This window comes from Vitis riparia, chromosome 12 (assembly GCF_004353265.1).
Source record: "Vitis riparia cultivar Riparia Gloire de Montpellier isolate 1030 chromosome 12, EGFV_Vit.rip_1.0, whole genome shotgun sequence".
NCBI classification, from domain to species: Eukaryota; Viridiplantae; Streptophyta; class Magnoliopsida; order Vitales; family Vitaceae; genus Vitis; species Vitis riparia.
In genome coordinates, this window is record NC_048442.1 from 10,831,988 (window position 1) to 10,848,597 (window position 16,610).

Genomic DNA, 16,610 nt, shown 5'->3' on the forward strand with positions numbered 1-16,610 from the left:
ATTGATCCCGCCCAATCTGCGTCTGTATAGATCTCTACTTTCTTACTATCACTCTTCTTAAAGAATAGTCCTCTCCCTAGAGAACCCTTTAGGTATCTGAGGATCTTATACACTGCTTCTAGATGACTTTCCTTTGGTGAGTGCATGTATTGGCTAACCACGCTTACAGCAAAAGCAATGTCAGGTCCAATGTGAGAAAGGTAGATCAGTCTACCTACTAGTCGCTGATATTTCTCTCTATCCACGGGCTTTCCGTCACTTTCCATTCCGTTTCTTGCCTTGATAGGGGTATCACTTGGCTTGCATCCCAGCATGCCAGTCTCAATCAACAAGTCAAGTACATATTTTCTTTGGGAAATACTAATTCCCTTCCTTGATCTGACGACCTCCATTCCTAGGAAATACCACATTTGACCCAGATCTTTCACCTCAAATTTTGTGGCTAAGACCTTTTTCAATCTTTCCACTCCTCCTGTGTCATCTCCAGTGAGAATGATGTCATCGACATACACGATTAGAATGGTCATCCTTCCATCATTGGACTGTTTGAAGAACATAGTGTGATCTAATTGTCCCCGTTGGTATCCTTGATTCTTAATCACCTTTGCAAATCTATCAAACCAAGCTCTGGGTGATTGTTTGAGACCATAAAGAGATTTCTTTAATTTGCATACCCTGGTTTCTTCTTCTTCCTTACAGAACCCTGGTGGTAACATCATAAATACTTCCTCTTCTAGTTCATCATTCAAAAAGGCATTCTTGATATCAAACTAATGGAGTGGCCAGTCGAGGTTTGCTGCCAAGGATAAAAGAACTCGTATAGTGTTCAGCTTTGCTACTGGTGCAAATGTCTTGGTATAGTCGATGCCATAAGTCTGAGTGAACCCCTTTGCAACTAGGCGGGCTTTGTATCGTTCTACAGTGCCATCCACCTTATATTTCACTGTGAATATCCATTTATAGCCCACTGGTTTCTTCCCCCTTGGTAAATTCATCACTTCCCAAGTCTCATTTTTTTTCCAATGCCCTTATTTCTTCCATCACAGTCTCTTTCCATTCTGGAATTTCGAAGGCTTCTTGAATGTTTTTAGGAAGTTGGATTCTGTCAAGGTTAGTTGTAAAGGCACGACACTTTGTAGAGAGAGAATTATAAGACACAAAGTTTGAGATAGGATGGAGAGTACATGAACGAGGTTGTTTCCTAATAGCAATAGGTAAGTCATCTGTTACCTGATCAGAATTGGAGCCATACTCCCGAGGGGTTGGGACTATCACCGGTTCTGACTCTTTTAGTGCTTCGAAGATGAGTGTCTCATTGAACTTCGATTTTGGCCTTCTTGAGTAAGCAAGTGTTTCCTTATTTGTTTGTAATTCCATATCTTCCCTTGAGTTTAAGTGTCCTTCTGTATCAGGTGGAGGGTTAGATATAAGGCACGGAGTGGATTCAAACATAGCAACATCAAGATAGTCAAAGGAAAGTCTAGTTTCACTGATGGACTCCCCCTGAAGCGAGTAGTAGGGAGTATGCTAAAAAAATGTGACATCTTTGCTAACATATAGCTTCTGTGAAATTGGGTCATAGCATTTGTAGCCTTTTTGTGTGAAAGAATAGCCAAGAAAGACACATTTAAGCGCTCTGGGATCAAATTTGTTCCGCTTAGGTCTATGAATGTGGACAAACACAGTGGACCCAAAGACACGAAGTGAAAGGTGTGCATTAAGTCTCGAATGAGGAAAAAACTCTTGGAATTTTTGGAGGGGTGTGATAAAGGATAAAACTCGACTAGGCATTCGGTTAATAAGATATGTGGCTATCAAAATGGAGTCACCCCAAAATTGTGTTGGCATGTGAGATGTAAACAACAAAGCACGAGCAACTTCAAGAATATGTCTATTTTTCCGTTCTGCAACCCCGTTTTGTTGAGGGGTGTCAACACAAGAACTTTGATGTATAATACCATTTTCTTGTAGGTAAGTGCTCAAGGAGTGATTAAAATACTCAGTACCATTATCAGTACGAAGAATTTGAATTTTGGTGTGAAACTGAGTTTGTATCATAGAGTGAAAGTTTATGAAGACTGATCGAACCTCAGTTTTATCAGTTAACAAATATACCCAACACAGGCGAATATGATCATCAATAAAAGTAATAAACCATTTTTTATGGGTCCTATTAGGGGTACGTGAGGGACCCCATAAATCACTGTGAATCAGAGTAAATGGTATGGATGATTTATACTTAGATTTAGGAAAAGATGCCCGATGATGTTTGGCAAGTTCACACACTTCACACTGAAAATTCAATAAAGTTTTGTTTGAACATAGTGAGGGAAATAAATATTTTAAGTACTGAAAACTAGGATGACCCATCCTTTTGTGCCATAACAAAAGTTCATTGTCCTTAGGATAAGATGTAGAATTACAAACAGTAGGAGAACTCTGTCCAAGCACATCGGTTTCGTCGAAGTAATATAGACCCTCACGTTCCTTAGCACTGCCAATCGTCTTCCCCGATGATAGGTCCTGAAAAACACAATGAAATGGTAGGAATTTAGCTGAGCAATTAGACATTTTGGTTCAAGACAAATTAGGTACATGTAGGACAGGGTTGAGAGTAATCGACTCAGAAATACGAATACTCCCTTTGCCAGCAACTGGTGATAAAGTACTATCTGCAATTTTTACTTTTAAATTACCGGTACAAGGAGAATATGTAGAAAATAAATGATGAGCATTAGTCATATGATCAGATGCACCAGAGTTAATAATCCAGGGAGTAGTCTGAGACATGGTACTAAGTCCTGTCAAAAATATACCTTTTTTTGCCAAAGAACTAGAGGATAAAGTGGTAGAAGACTGACCAGATGCTTGGAAATTAGAAAAAAGCTCATATAGTTTCGCAAGCTAGTCGGAATTAAACCCCACACTAGAGGTTAACTGACAAATTTCTGGTGGAGTTTTGTCTGCCTGGGTTTCGGAGGAGGCCTGATGACTATGGGCTTTATTAGGTTGTCTGGGCTTCCAATCTGCAGGTTTGCCATGTAGGGCCCAACAAGTGTCTTTGGTGTGGCCCAACTTCTTACAATGCTCACAATAAGTCCTCTTGGACTGTCTTGGGCCTGGCCCATTAGATCCAACAACATGAGGCCCACGTCCAGCAACAGTGTAAGGCCTATGAGGCCCATGAGACCCATGAGGCCCATGAGTTAAAAGGGTTGAGCCTTCAGGCCCAAAGGAGAGATCCAACATCACTCTCCTTATGCTTTCCTCTCGCCGTACCTCGGAGAAGACTTCTCGGATGGAGGGCAACGGCCGGGGACTGAGAACCCTACTTCTGACATCATCAAGCTCGCGGTTCAGCCCCGCTAGGAACTCGAAGAACCTTTAGTTCTCCATCTTCTTCTTGAAGCGCACACTGTCCCCCGTGCACTCCCACTCTTCTTCGCAGCTGAGATCGAGATCTTGCCACAGACCCACCATCTCGGTGTAATATTCCTTGACTTTCCGTTCTCCTTGCTTCATCTGCCAAAGCTGCATCTTGATTTCAAAGATTTGGGAAGCATTTTTAGCATCTGAATACGTTTCCCGTATTGTATCCCACACGTCCTTTGCCGTCAGGAGGAACATGTAAGTCTTTCCAATGGATGGTTTCATGGAGTTAATCAGGCATGAGGTGATGAAGGAGTTTTCGGACCGCCATTTCTGGGATGCAGCTACATCGGTTGGAGGTGGTCGTCGTGTTTCGCCGGTAGGGAACCCTAACTTTCCATTTTCGTCAATAACGAGTTTGATTGCTTGAGCCCACTCTCTGTAATTCTTACCATTCAGTTTTTCAACAGTAAGGTGGAGTGGGGAGTTGTCGAATGCACCGACGGGCCTATCAAAGAGTGTATCTCCGACACTCTTTCATGGTTGTTTCCTCTTTGGGCATCCATGGACAGATTAGGGTTTTAAAGCAAACAAGGCTCTGATACCATGAAGAAACTGAGAAAATGATATTTCCAATTCATTCAAAACTATATCTTTTTTACATAAACATATCCCTATTTAACAAATATACAGAGAGAAATTAAAACGGAAAAAAAACTACAAATATGGAAGAACACAAATTACCCATAATAGGGGCCTCAATCTTTCCCTATTATCCTACCAATCATTATTCAAAATTGTAACGAACTTCTACAGAAAGGTAATCGTACTTGCCCTTTATGCTGCACTAAGGAGATTGAAGTAAATGTAGGATTGACCAATGATGTGATGAGAAGACTGGAGGGAAAGTTAAAATGAAAAGCCCTTTCTCCGTATTGCCTTATCCCAGCAATATTTTCCATTACAATCTAACCAATTTCCCTATAGAATTTATTTTCTTTTTCTTCAGTCTGTTTGTAACATGAATGTTGCCCTAGTACATATTGTGGCTTAAATCTTAACAGCTTAAGCTTTTAGGGAAGTTCGTAGCTTAATCATATCAAAGCTAGAGATCTTGTGTTGGAGTGTTTTATCACAAAAGAGAAACAGAGCAGAGAAGAAGAAGCTCACGTCACTCTCATTCATCCTACAGAGCAAAGTGAGTAGGAAGGTTCTAGATATAGGGGGCTAGAAAAGAGTGCTCTAACCAATTTGTGACTAACTCCAGCTTATCCTCTTGCAAAAAAAACAGAAAAAAAAAACACAAAAGTAGTTGTTTAACTAACAGAGCTTGTTATTACTGTAATGAGAATCTTAATATGTTTCCTAATGCTATTGTCCCTGTCTATTTATCTACTCAGCTTTTAGGAAAGTTGGTAGCTTAGTAATAGGCTTAGTTTTTTTTGGGTAGGTAAGATATAGACTTCTTGACAGGAACTTCTTTTAAAATTGACTTTCATTTTCTTTTAGTCCTTCTATAAACTCACCACATGGAATGGGTCTATTTTTCTTTTCTTGACACTCTGGATTTAAGGCATTTTAGAATTTCAATTAGGAACTTTATCCTTTTTGTTTCATTTATGGTGACTATGGCCATACCTTCATATCGCATTATAAACTTGTATATTTGAATGCTGCCCAAAACAAAATTTGACCACTTCAATTCCATGGAAGCCGAAACACTTATTTAATGTAATCCTCGCAGTTAACACTAAATCTCTTTTTTCCAGTAGTTTCATTCTCACATCCTATACATGGCACAAGCTTTTTCCAGAATCTTATTTCCCATTTCTGACTTATGTGTACATTTGCTGCTCTTTTGGAAAATTTAAGGTTAAGGAACTGTTGAACAACAAGAAGTTGGAAACACTGGTTGATTCCAAGCTGCAGGGCAATTACATTGTGGAGGAGGTAGAGGAGCTAATCCAGGTGGCTCTCCTTTGCACACTAGACGCAGCTTCAGACCGACCCAAGATGTCAGATGTGGTTAAAATGCTTGAAGGTGATGGTTTAGCTGAAAGGTGGGAACAGTGGCAAAAGAAGGATATAATTCGCGGAGAGCAAAATCATAGCAACTTCCCCTCTAATAATTGGATTATAAATGACTCCACTCCAGGCCTTCATCCTGAAGAATTGTCCGGTCCCAGATGATGCTTTTGCTATTCCACATGCATATGTATAAGTATCTCCTTTATTGGTGTCTTTAAAATTCAGATCATTAAATAAGTGCATATAATCTCTTTTTCTCATTTTATTTTTCCCACTACCAATTTATATTATTTGGTAGAGTTAATTGACGATGATTATATATTGTCTATTTTCTGTAGGGTTGTCTTGGTTCACACCTGAAGCCTCAGCTGCTAGTTTGTAGCAAAGTGTATATTGGAACAAGCAGATTTACATAGGTGTGCCATAGCTATGAGTTCAATCAATCTAATTCAACTTTTGCCCCGAATTATCATGATTGTGAAAAATGTTTACAGGACATCTTCTAAATGCTAGCAGAAGATCATCCAAGGCAGGGACTAGATCTACCTATGTTTTGTTGTATATGAGTTGAGATAGAATCATACCATTTGTGGATATTAGTCGAAATATAAGGTTTGTATGTTGGCAGTTCCATTCCAATTGTAATAAAACCGGCTTAAGGAGACCTTAATCTCATCTACTTAGATCAAGGGGCTTGATGGACTAGCTTCCCAAGTCTTTTTGATAATGTTGTCATGTATGGGTGCTTTTGTATAAAAAAATTTATTTAAAAGCTTGATATTTTATGTTGGATTGTAATCAGGAGCCACTTTTAGAAAGTGAAGCTCATTTAGGCTAGTTTTGGCAGGTAGCTGATAGATGCACTCTGGGACTGAGATCACCAAAGGAAACTGCAAGCATCTGACCAAACTGGCAAATGGGTGAGTCAATCGATAACCAGAGCAAAGTGCAGTTTTCTTTGTTGCTATGTCAACCAATTGAGACCATGAGGATCTCGTAATTCAAATTTGAGGAATGCAAATTGATCGGTGAAGTCTAAGAGAAGATTGTAGATCTTAATTCTGGTAAGACTTGTACACTCAACTCCTATTCCTCTTAGTGGATCCTTGAGGTAGCTTTTATGGCTCTAGGTTTTTGACCTTCCCTTTTTTTTCGAGGTTTTCTGTGTGGTTGAATATTAATTTATGGCGTGTGATAAGCATTGTAAGTCAATTGGATCAATCCATATCAAAGTTGAAGCAAAATTCAATAGAAATTTAGTAAAAATCATTTACAGTGTTAAAAGCTTAGTTACCAACACATCCCTCTTCCTGACTGTTCCTAGCCCTCATTCTGCTCCCCCAACTTCTCTCCTCGTGCACCATTCTATAGTTGGACCTTCTCTTCTCAAGGATTAATTTGCTCTTCCCATCTCGCCATCGTTGTATCTGACTTCATTTTTTTGCCTGGAATCAGCCAAACCGCTATCATAATCATACTGCATTTGTAGAGTGGGATCAGACAGTGTCTTGTAAGCTGCATTCAGCTGTATAAACAGCATTGTTGATTCTTCCTTCATGGAAGGATCACAAACATCAGGGTGATATTGCAGGCTCATCTGTCTATAAGCTCTCTTTATATCATCAATGCCTGCATTTTCTGGATGCCAACCAAGTAGCTTATAGCAGTTGGGAGACTCATTTTTACTGGACAACTTGGGTGCTCATCTTGCTGCTCTGCATGAGACCAAAACGAACCTGGAAGGCCACTGACAATTATGAGCTAGTAGATGAAAATAGCAGTGATGAGGCTTGATCTGAGAGAAATGTCCATGGGAGTCTGGCTGATCATCTTGTGTTGAACGTGGATGAAGAAGGGTTTGAGTAGTGCATATAGATATGGAAGAGAATGAGGAGAAGAGGGAGGAAAGCATAAGGAATGTATGTGAAGTAGGCGACAAAGCCAAGACTGCTGCTTCTGAATTCAAGGCTGTGCTTCGGAGACATCATCTTATGGACATGGGATGAATATCTTTGAAAAGGTGAAGTCGTGTCCATGCATGATCTTATATTAATACGAGGAGGTTCATGGACGTACGGTTTAGTATATAATTTGAAAGAGAATCCCTCTTAGGTTCATGGATAGTCTTTTTTCTTCCAAGAGAATTCTATGGTACACATTCCCCATCTGTCGAAAGCTTATAAAAATATGAAGTTCTGGCTAAAGGCTAAAGGCTAAAGTTAAGGTTCAAGCGGGAAATGACGTCATTCTCCTTTTTGGTTTTTATTTTTTTATTTTCGGTATTTTTTAATTAGAAATAAAACAGGTATTAACATATAAAAATAACCATTCAAACCTTCACGATGCACAACCCCATTTGGCAGGCTGTCGACGTTTATTGATCAACAAGGGAATGGAAACAACGTGTAGGCTTGACCATAGACAAAATGTAGATGATTTTGGAGGCCTTCTAACTCATGTTGGCTTTTCTCTATCAAAATTCCTGAGCTCCAGATATAATATTGTTGGAAGAGGATATTCTTTCTTTTAGAAATGATTTCATATTCTTATAAAACAAATATTTTATTGAGAAAATGTTATTTTACAATTAAAGGAATTGATCTGTTGTAGAAAATGTTGACATTTAAATGTTGGATCTAAAGACAATTATAGGGTAGGTAATAAAAAATTTCTATCCAAGTATGTGGCTAACCTACTATGCTTTTACAATAAAATAACTAGAAAAAATGAGATCATTCCTTGTCTTTGGTGCAGAATGAACTATAACTCCAATATCCACAATCTTCCATTCTATCCTACGATGGTGTATCGTTGAGTGCGCGATGATGCTTTGCAAGATTTGAGTTGGACTTGCTCTTGGGACGAAAGGGAAACTGTTTGTTTTTTGGTTTCTAATAATTTATAGGAGGTGAAAAATGAGAGGAATGACCTACTTTGGTTTTCCATGTTTGCTTATATACTAAGGGGAGAAAAGACCAAAATGCTTTTCCATATTAGAAAACAAATCCAATCTCTAAATTAAGTCCATAGAGTCTCAAATTTCGTGCACAAAAATTACACCTATGAAGGTAGCTCGATCGAGGACCAATGAAACATCTAATTGTGGTTCCCATAAAATTAATCAAACGTAATTTGATAGTCAATTGATCACACCACTAAAGTCAATTGACTGCACTCCACTAATAAGATCCAACTATATGAAGCTAATAGCTATCCCACAACCTACTAATCCTTGTATTTATTCCCAAATGAATTGACATCTATAATTTAATTGATATGTGTTATTTACTAATAAATTACATCTTTACCTTCGAGTTGCAAATTCACCTTTGGTATGATAAAATAATTTTATCATATCTTAAGAGGATAAAACATTGATTTCACCATTTAAATGACATTACCTTGACCAAGGATTTACCTTGATCATGCACCTTATAATTGTTGGAAGGGAATATATTATCCCTAGTGGGATATCACAACTTCCATCTTGAGTATACACAAACTACATGCTGAATTAGCAGTCACCCAAGATCACAACAATATATAACCTCTATGTGGGTCTCACTCGTATGTGACTCAAAGTGATCACTAATCCAAACATTAGCCTGAGTACTTCTTAGGGTTAAGGACTCCTACAAGATAGTAGCTAGGAGAACACATGTCACTCAGATAGTAATAGACATGTTCTCCATAGGTCATGTTCAATGTGTAACCATACACACTAACATACCACCTTAGAGTTCCACTTTGAAAACTAAGATAAGTCATCCCACCTACATAGGAGGTAGCACACCATAATATTACTAAACTACTCAAGTCCATGAAATGTTGTAAACAATAGTATCAGTCTACAAGGAACCCATAGTTGTGTCCTCTATGTGTCCACTTACACCCAAACTGTGTACAAAGCAAATTGATTTGACTAAGTATCCATCAAAATAATAAAGAGAGAAACTATTAATGCACACAATACCAATGAATGAATAGGAATTATATATTACATAACAAATCTTGCAATATGTTTCACTATACAAGGCTTAAAACCCAAAAATCTCCCACTAGCCTTAAGTAGACTAGGAGTACATCTAACATCATAAACATCCCTATGAGAGTCGAATACTCATGCTTGTAAGGTCTTAATAAAGGGATTTGTTAGGTTATCCTTAAATGCAATCTTCTCCACTATTATATCACCTTTTTATACTATCTCCATAATGAGATGGTATTTCCTCTCAATGTGTTTTCCCTTCCATTGGTTCCTTAGTACTTTAGATAGTGTTACTACCCCACTATTTTTGCAAAACAATGCCATGGCGTTAGGTAAAATCATGGTACCCCCAACTCCATTACAAACTTTCTTAGCTAGTCAACTTCTTTAGTTTCTTCCGAGGCTACTATATATTCAGTTTCCATAGTGGAGTCAACAATGCATGACTACTTGATACTTCTCCAACTAACAACCCTATCACCAAGTGTAAACACATAACATAAAGTGGACCTACAAGAGTCTTTATCAAACTAAAATTTTGAATTTGTGTATCCTATGGGTACTAACTCATCGCTTTGATAAACAAGCATATAATCCCTCTTTCTCCTAAGATACTTGAGTATATGCTTAACTGTTATTTAATGCTCTTGATCAGGATTAGACTGGTATTTACACACTAAACTTATTGCATAATGTATGCTAGGTTTAGTGCATAACATAGCATACATAAGGCTGCTTACTATGGAAGAAAAAGGTATCACCTTCATGCTCTCTTTCTCCTCAATCATCTTAGGACATTGATCCTAAAAAAGTGGCATTTCATGCTAAAAGGTAGCATACCCTTCTTAGAATTTTGCATAGAGTACTTGACTAACATGCAATGTTTTTATTCTTTCTATCATACAATAGCTATCATTTCAAGAACATATTGGGCCTCCCTTATATCTTTCATTTGGAATTGAGTAGATAACCAAATATTTACTAAAGATAACATTTCTACATCATTACCAATGAATAGTATGTCATCCACATACAAGATTAGAAGGGTTGTACACCCTCAATTTTGTCCCCTTGGCACATACCTTGAATAAGTACTCTTTTAATACTTTATAGTAGTTCTTGGAAGCCTACTGTTACATATCTTACTTCCTTGAGTCATTCTGGATACTAGATACACATTTATGATAATTTTATCTTATTCATGTATTTAATTTAATAATTTAGTAAAATGCTCCTATTTAATCTAAATAATTTCATAAAAAAATTTATTTTAATTTAATAATTTTGAAAGATACTTTTATTTAAACTAATACTTTTGAATTGTTTTTCTATTTTAAGACTTTTGAAAAATGCTTCTATTTAATAATTGTTGAAAAATTCTCTTATTTAATTTAACAATTTCTATTGTTGAAAAAATTTTAAATTAATATTCTTGTGAAATGATTTTATTGAGTCTAATAATTTTGTAAATTATACACATAGGCATATTGATTTTTTTTTTTTAAATATTTTATCTACTATGTTTATTTATTTTGAAAAAAAAATTAAGGTGCTTTGAGGAGTTGAAGTGGGATTGAAGGAGGTTGGGAAAAGAAACTTTGGAAAGGAGAGCAATAGTCCATGTTGGGAAGGAGAGTTTGCAGAAGCGGGGAACAACAGATTTTTAAAGAAAAGTGAGGATTTTGAGAGAAAAGGTGGAATGAGATTTTTGGAATTGAGAAGTTGGTCTTTGGAGAAGGGGAAGAGGCTCTTTAAAAAGGTGATTATGAGAAGGGGAGAAGAAGCAGAAGCAGGGAGGAAGACACATTTGGAGGCCCTTTGTTTTTTTTAGAGGAAGGAAGACAGAGACGAGGAACATAGCAAATCTTGCTAAAAGGGAGCACTTTCAAGTATCTTTGTTGAGAGTTATGTTGTCACTTTGTTCTTCATTCTTTCTCGTTTTTATCACAGTTTGATTGTCTAGGTATGGATGTGATATTGTTATGCTTTTTTTCTCATTTTCTTTCAATTTTCATTTGAGGATAAACTTGGATATAGTTTCAGTTTGTATAGCTGATCTTGGAACCCATTGATTTTTGCATGAAATGGATTTCCACTTCCCGAGTCTCTTGTTTGTTTGTTCTTTTGATCATGCTTTGTTTCGGGCCATTCATCTACGTATTGGATGTCAAATTTGTGTCTCTATTTCTGCATCATATCTTCTGATTTGTGCTCTGATATGCTTGAGGTAAGGGGGGGATTTTGAGCTTTTTGGTGAGTGACATTTTTAGAGAAATATCAAGCGTTCTGAACAAGGATTTTGAGGAGGATTTGACCCACAGAAATCTGGAGAGGGCTGCCCATTGAAAAGGCTCTCCATGATCATCCAAAAAGGGAGAATACAATCCACTTGGGAGGGGAGGAAGATCCACCACGACTACCCTTGGAAGATAGCACAATCGCACTATTGAAAATCCTCTCTAAAGAAGCATGCACGAAGGAGATAGCTGCCTTGAAGGAGATATACTCCAACACGCACCATTCTAGATGGAATCTCCATGAGCTGCTGCAGAAGATTCATTGGAGAAGACTCTCCACACACGGGCAGACATCCAGATTTTGATCTCTATAGGCCGCACCATCCCGAGGGGATCTCCTCATTGCACCACTCATTTTTTTGGAAGGCATGGCTGCATCTTTAACATGCACATGCAGCAGGTCACTTTGAGAGGGATGTCACATACACCAAGAGAGCAACTTACATGCATGAAAATAGGAAGTGGTCATTTTGTGCACAGCACACACATATTGGGCTATAAGGGAGGTTTTTTTTTTTTTTTTTTTTCTTTTTTTAAAAAAAAAGAAGAAAAAGAAAAAAGAAAAGGAAAACCCTAGTTGCTGAAGATGACAAGGCTGGTGGCAAGAATGATAAATTCGAGGATACTTTGAAAAAGAATCGGTGGTCAAGAGGTTGTTCACAGAGAATATAATGCAAAACAATGATCCACTTCAAGTTCAGGGGCTCTGAATCCAATTCCAAAATTAATGGTAGTGAAGTGATATTTGAACTGGAGCTAGGGAAGTTTATGCCCAGCTCAGACCCATTGTCAACATCTCGGCAGAATACTCCTCCAGATGCAGGTTTTTCTCCCCTAGATGCCACACCACCATCATCACATGTGGATCAGTGTCCGCTTTGAAACTTGTAGACACCTGGAGTTGGGGTCCACTTAGAAGCTGGGAGATTTGAATAATGGCAGAATAATTCATGGGTTTGCCATGAAAATGGGGTGTGATTCAGGTGTTGTTGTTTCAAATTCATTGATTGATATGTATGGGAAATGCAAGTGCATTGAAGATGCAGTGGAGATTTTTGAGATGATGAGAGGAAAGGATATATTCTCATGGAAGTCGATTGTATCTGTTCATGAAGAGTGTGGTGATCATGATGGAACTCTAAGGCTTCTTGATAGGATGCTGGGTGCAGGGATTCAGCCTGATTTGGTCACAATCACAACTGTCCTTCCAGCTTGCTCTCATTTAGCAAGTATTGATGCATGGTAGAGATACCATGGGTACATGATTGTTAGTGGGTTGGAGAAGGATGGTAAAGATATTGATGATGTTTTGCTGAAGATGCATCTAATGCACAGTCATTGTCTTCAAAATCCACTGGTATATGTGATGCCTTTGGGAATCTAGAGGTGCTTCCTCAAACTAGAGGTCAATATCAAGCTTACTTTCAAAACTCTTCCTTGCTGCCAGTTTTCACTCAACCACTGACCCTTTAACTTTAAAATTGTTTTACCAACTTTAGAATATTTAAAAAAAATTTCCAAAACTTGTATGCTTTTACCCACTTCTTGAAATTGAATTTAAAATTTCTCTTGAGTTAGAAAGCAATTCTGGAATAGAAGATATAAATCAACCTTTCAGAAGGTTCAGTTTTCACTCTGTTTTTAACACTTAGTCTTGTTTTTCAAAATTAAATTAATAAATGACCTCTTTAATTTCTTTGAACATTTTTATATTAATATAGACTTATTAAATTTAATTTTTGATGTAAAAAATATTAATAAATAATTTCTGAAATAAAATATATAATTTTTTTATTCTTGCACCCACTGCATGAGTGCTCTTCTAGAGCTGAGATATGTTTATTTATTTTTAAATATGTTATGAATGTGTTACCTCCTGAGATTATTTTGAATATAAAATAAACACATTAATATAGTTGTGTGAATTTTATTGTGATTTTAGGACATCTATAAGTTAATTATAAAAATCAATTGTTGAATACCTTTAAAAGATGCTCTATTCTGGACCTATTATCATCATCATGAAATCTGGTACTAAATGAGGGCTGGTTAATTAATTTGATCACTTAGATGATAATCTATACATATAGGAGATGTTCTCTAAAAATTTCTTGATAAAACTTAACTTCTAGGTATTTTTTTTAGATTTATTTTATACAGTCTTCTATTCTAATTGTTTGCTGACTTTTTTTTCTGTGAAGTAACCCATTTGTGAATAAATTTGTTATTGATTGGAATATAATCGATTAATTTGGCCTATTGGATGTTTATCTAGACATGTTAAAGATGTTACCTAATTTTTATTTTGGTGAGATAACCTTTTTTGATATTTATTTGGAGTTTATTTTGTGAACCGATATTCTACCCTTTTAATGATATTTCCTTGACTTTTGATAATTTAGTCACTTTTGATCATACTTGTGAACTTTCCTTGACTTGAGAATTGCTAAGTGTAGATATATAGGTTTAGTTATTTTATTTATTTATTATTCTTTAATCTTATCATTATTATTGGTGAATTAACCTCATTTTTATAGAATTACTGACGCTTGCTACACAGGTATGCTCTCTATCTTCCCATTTTAAAGTTCCATGAATATGTATGTCATTAAGAACTATATCCTCGTTTGATATTGACTTTGGGTGCCTTGATGTTCATTTGGTTTCCTTTGATAAAATGCATGTTGAGTAATATAATACTTGAACTAACTTTGGTGTTTTATGATAGCATTTAAGTAATAGATCTAGATATGCGTATTATCCTTTCTTTATGATAGTGGTTTGAATCCTTGTTTGGCATGTTAGAGTTATTAGAGTTTTTGAAATCACCTTAGCCTACTTAGGTATCCTCAATCAACTGACTGATTCTCACATTTCCCTTAACTAAGCTAGTAGAGACCTTGTTAGGGCTTAGAGGGGTGCTATCTCTTTGGAGGTACCTTTTTGATAGGTAACCTGATCCCCGAACTCAGACTCGGGTTTTTCGTAGATAGCTTTTCCAAAAAATTCAGGAGTCCTTTTAGGGGTTTTGTTCTTACTTGTTTTTCCCTTTAAAAAATAAATAAAAGTAAGTGGCGACTCCAATTTTTTATAAAAATCAGTTTTTCACTTTAATCAAAAGCGAGTCTCGCCAATCGAGTGGGAATGCATCGTGAAAAATACGGGGTCCACAAGGGTCACCATGCTTCCTTGTGTATAGTTGTATCATATTGTTATCTTCCTTAAGAAGCTAATTAAGAAAGGTAGTCTTAACATCCATTTGCCAAATTTTTTAATCCAAATGAGCCGCAATGGATAAGAGTATCTTGATGGACTTAAGCATGACTATTGGCGAAAAAGTTTCCTTATAGTTGAAACCAGGTTTTTGATTATAACCCTTCACAACAAGCTTTGCTTTCAAGGTTTCAACCTTTCCATCAACTCCTCTCTTCCTCTTGTAGATCCACTTACACTATTTAGGTTATATCTCTTTAGTTGCTTCTACAAGCGACCAAACCTAATAAGAGTATATAAACTCTATCTTAGATTTCACAGCCTCATTCCATGAAAAAACATCAATGTTAGCCATTGTTTCATCATAATTTATGGGACTAGTTTCAACTCCTCAAGGATTGCCTTGAAAGACTCTCCCAAGAATATAAACCTATTTCATTTTGAATAATCCTCCCACCACGACGAGGCTCTGGTGGTGTACTAGAATAAGTAGGTTTACTTGGTATCTGGTTTCATAAATCATGTATTATTCTTATGATAATGGGTTCATTAATAGTCTTAGACCACCCTAAATCACTTCTTATTTCTTTATTCACCATATAATCTTCTTCCAAAAATCTAGCATTTATGGTAACAAACACCTTTTGATCGATTGAACTATAAAAGAAATAGCCTCTTGTCTTCTTCAGGTAAACTACAAATAGTTAAACATTTGATCTAGATTCTAATTTGTTAGCCTGCTTCTTTAGCACATGTCTTGGGCACCCCTATATGTGGTTGTGGTGTAAACTATGTTTACATCCACTCCACATCTCTAAAAAAGTAGTAGGCATTGACTTGGTAACTATCTTAAAGTCTCTCTTCCAAAATATTAAGTGGGAGCGGGCCATAGGCCAGCCCATAGCCTCCAAGATTGAGCCCATCTTGATTTTGGGTGCATCATCATCCTAAAGATGGTGTGGCCCAAGAAATCAAAGGATATGGACTATCCGTTATGGGCGAGACTATATATGTTTGTAGTGGGAGTGGCTAATCCTAAAGATGGAACTCTTCACTTGGTAACATTGATGCCAACAATCTTGGTTACACGCTTAACTTAGACATGAAGTGGTAGAATCACAAAAAGTGCTCCCACTTGCATGGGCTAAGGGCTAAACAAAAAGTGTATGTTGATAAATGCCTTAGGATAACTTTTAAAGTTTAAGGTAAGTTGATCAATTAGAGAGGGTCTCTACCTTAGTAATAAGAGTCATGACCTGCCTAAAGTAGGCTTGATTCTTATGATACTAGGATACCTTGCAAAAGGACATGTAGTTTGAGAGTAGTACATTTTTTTCTAAATTAATTACCAACTTGCCTTGAATGCTCAGTCCCTTTTATTAATGCATGTACTTATTATATGTATTACGGATATCATGTCTTTAACCTGTCACCCATTATCTTTTGTTTAAATTGGACCTAATTATAGACTAAAAATAATCTGGATATAGTATTAATTGCATAGAAGTTGATTTTGGTAGAGTTTGTTATTACTTTGAACAAACTTATCATAAAGTAAGAGAAACATATCAAAGGTGGCATAAGACGGGTCAAAAGACTAAGTCTTTCATACTTGGGTCTTTAGATAATGTGTTGCAAAAGTAACACATGTCTATTGCCATAGTCTATGATATTCTCTTTAAAGTTGCAAGGGTTATTTGGTGATAAGGGGAAGT

At 36.7% G+C, this 16,610-nt stretch overlaps 1 pseudogene; it reads left to right on the forward strand.

Moving 5' to 3' along the window:
• LOC117926713 overlaps positions 1-6,195 on the forward strand; it is a 35,116-nt pseudogene extending 28,921 nt beyond the window's left edge.
• Positions 6,196-16,610: the final 10,415 nt, after the last annotated feature.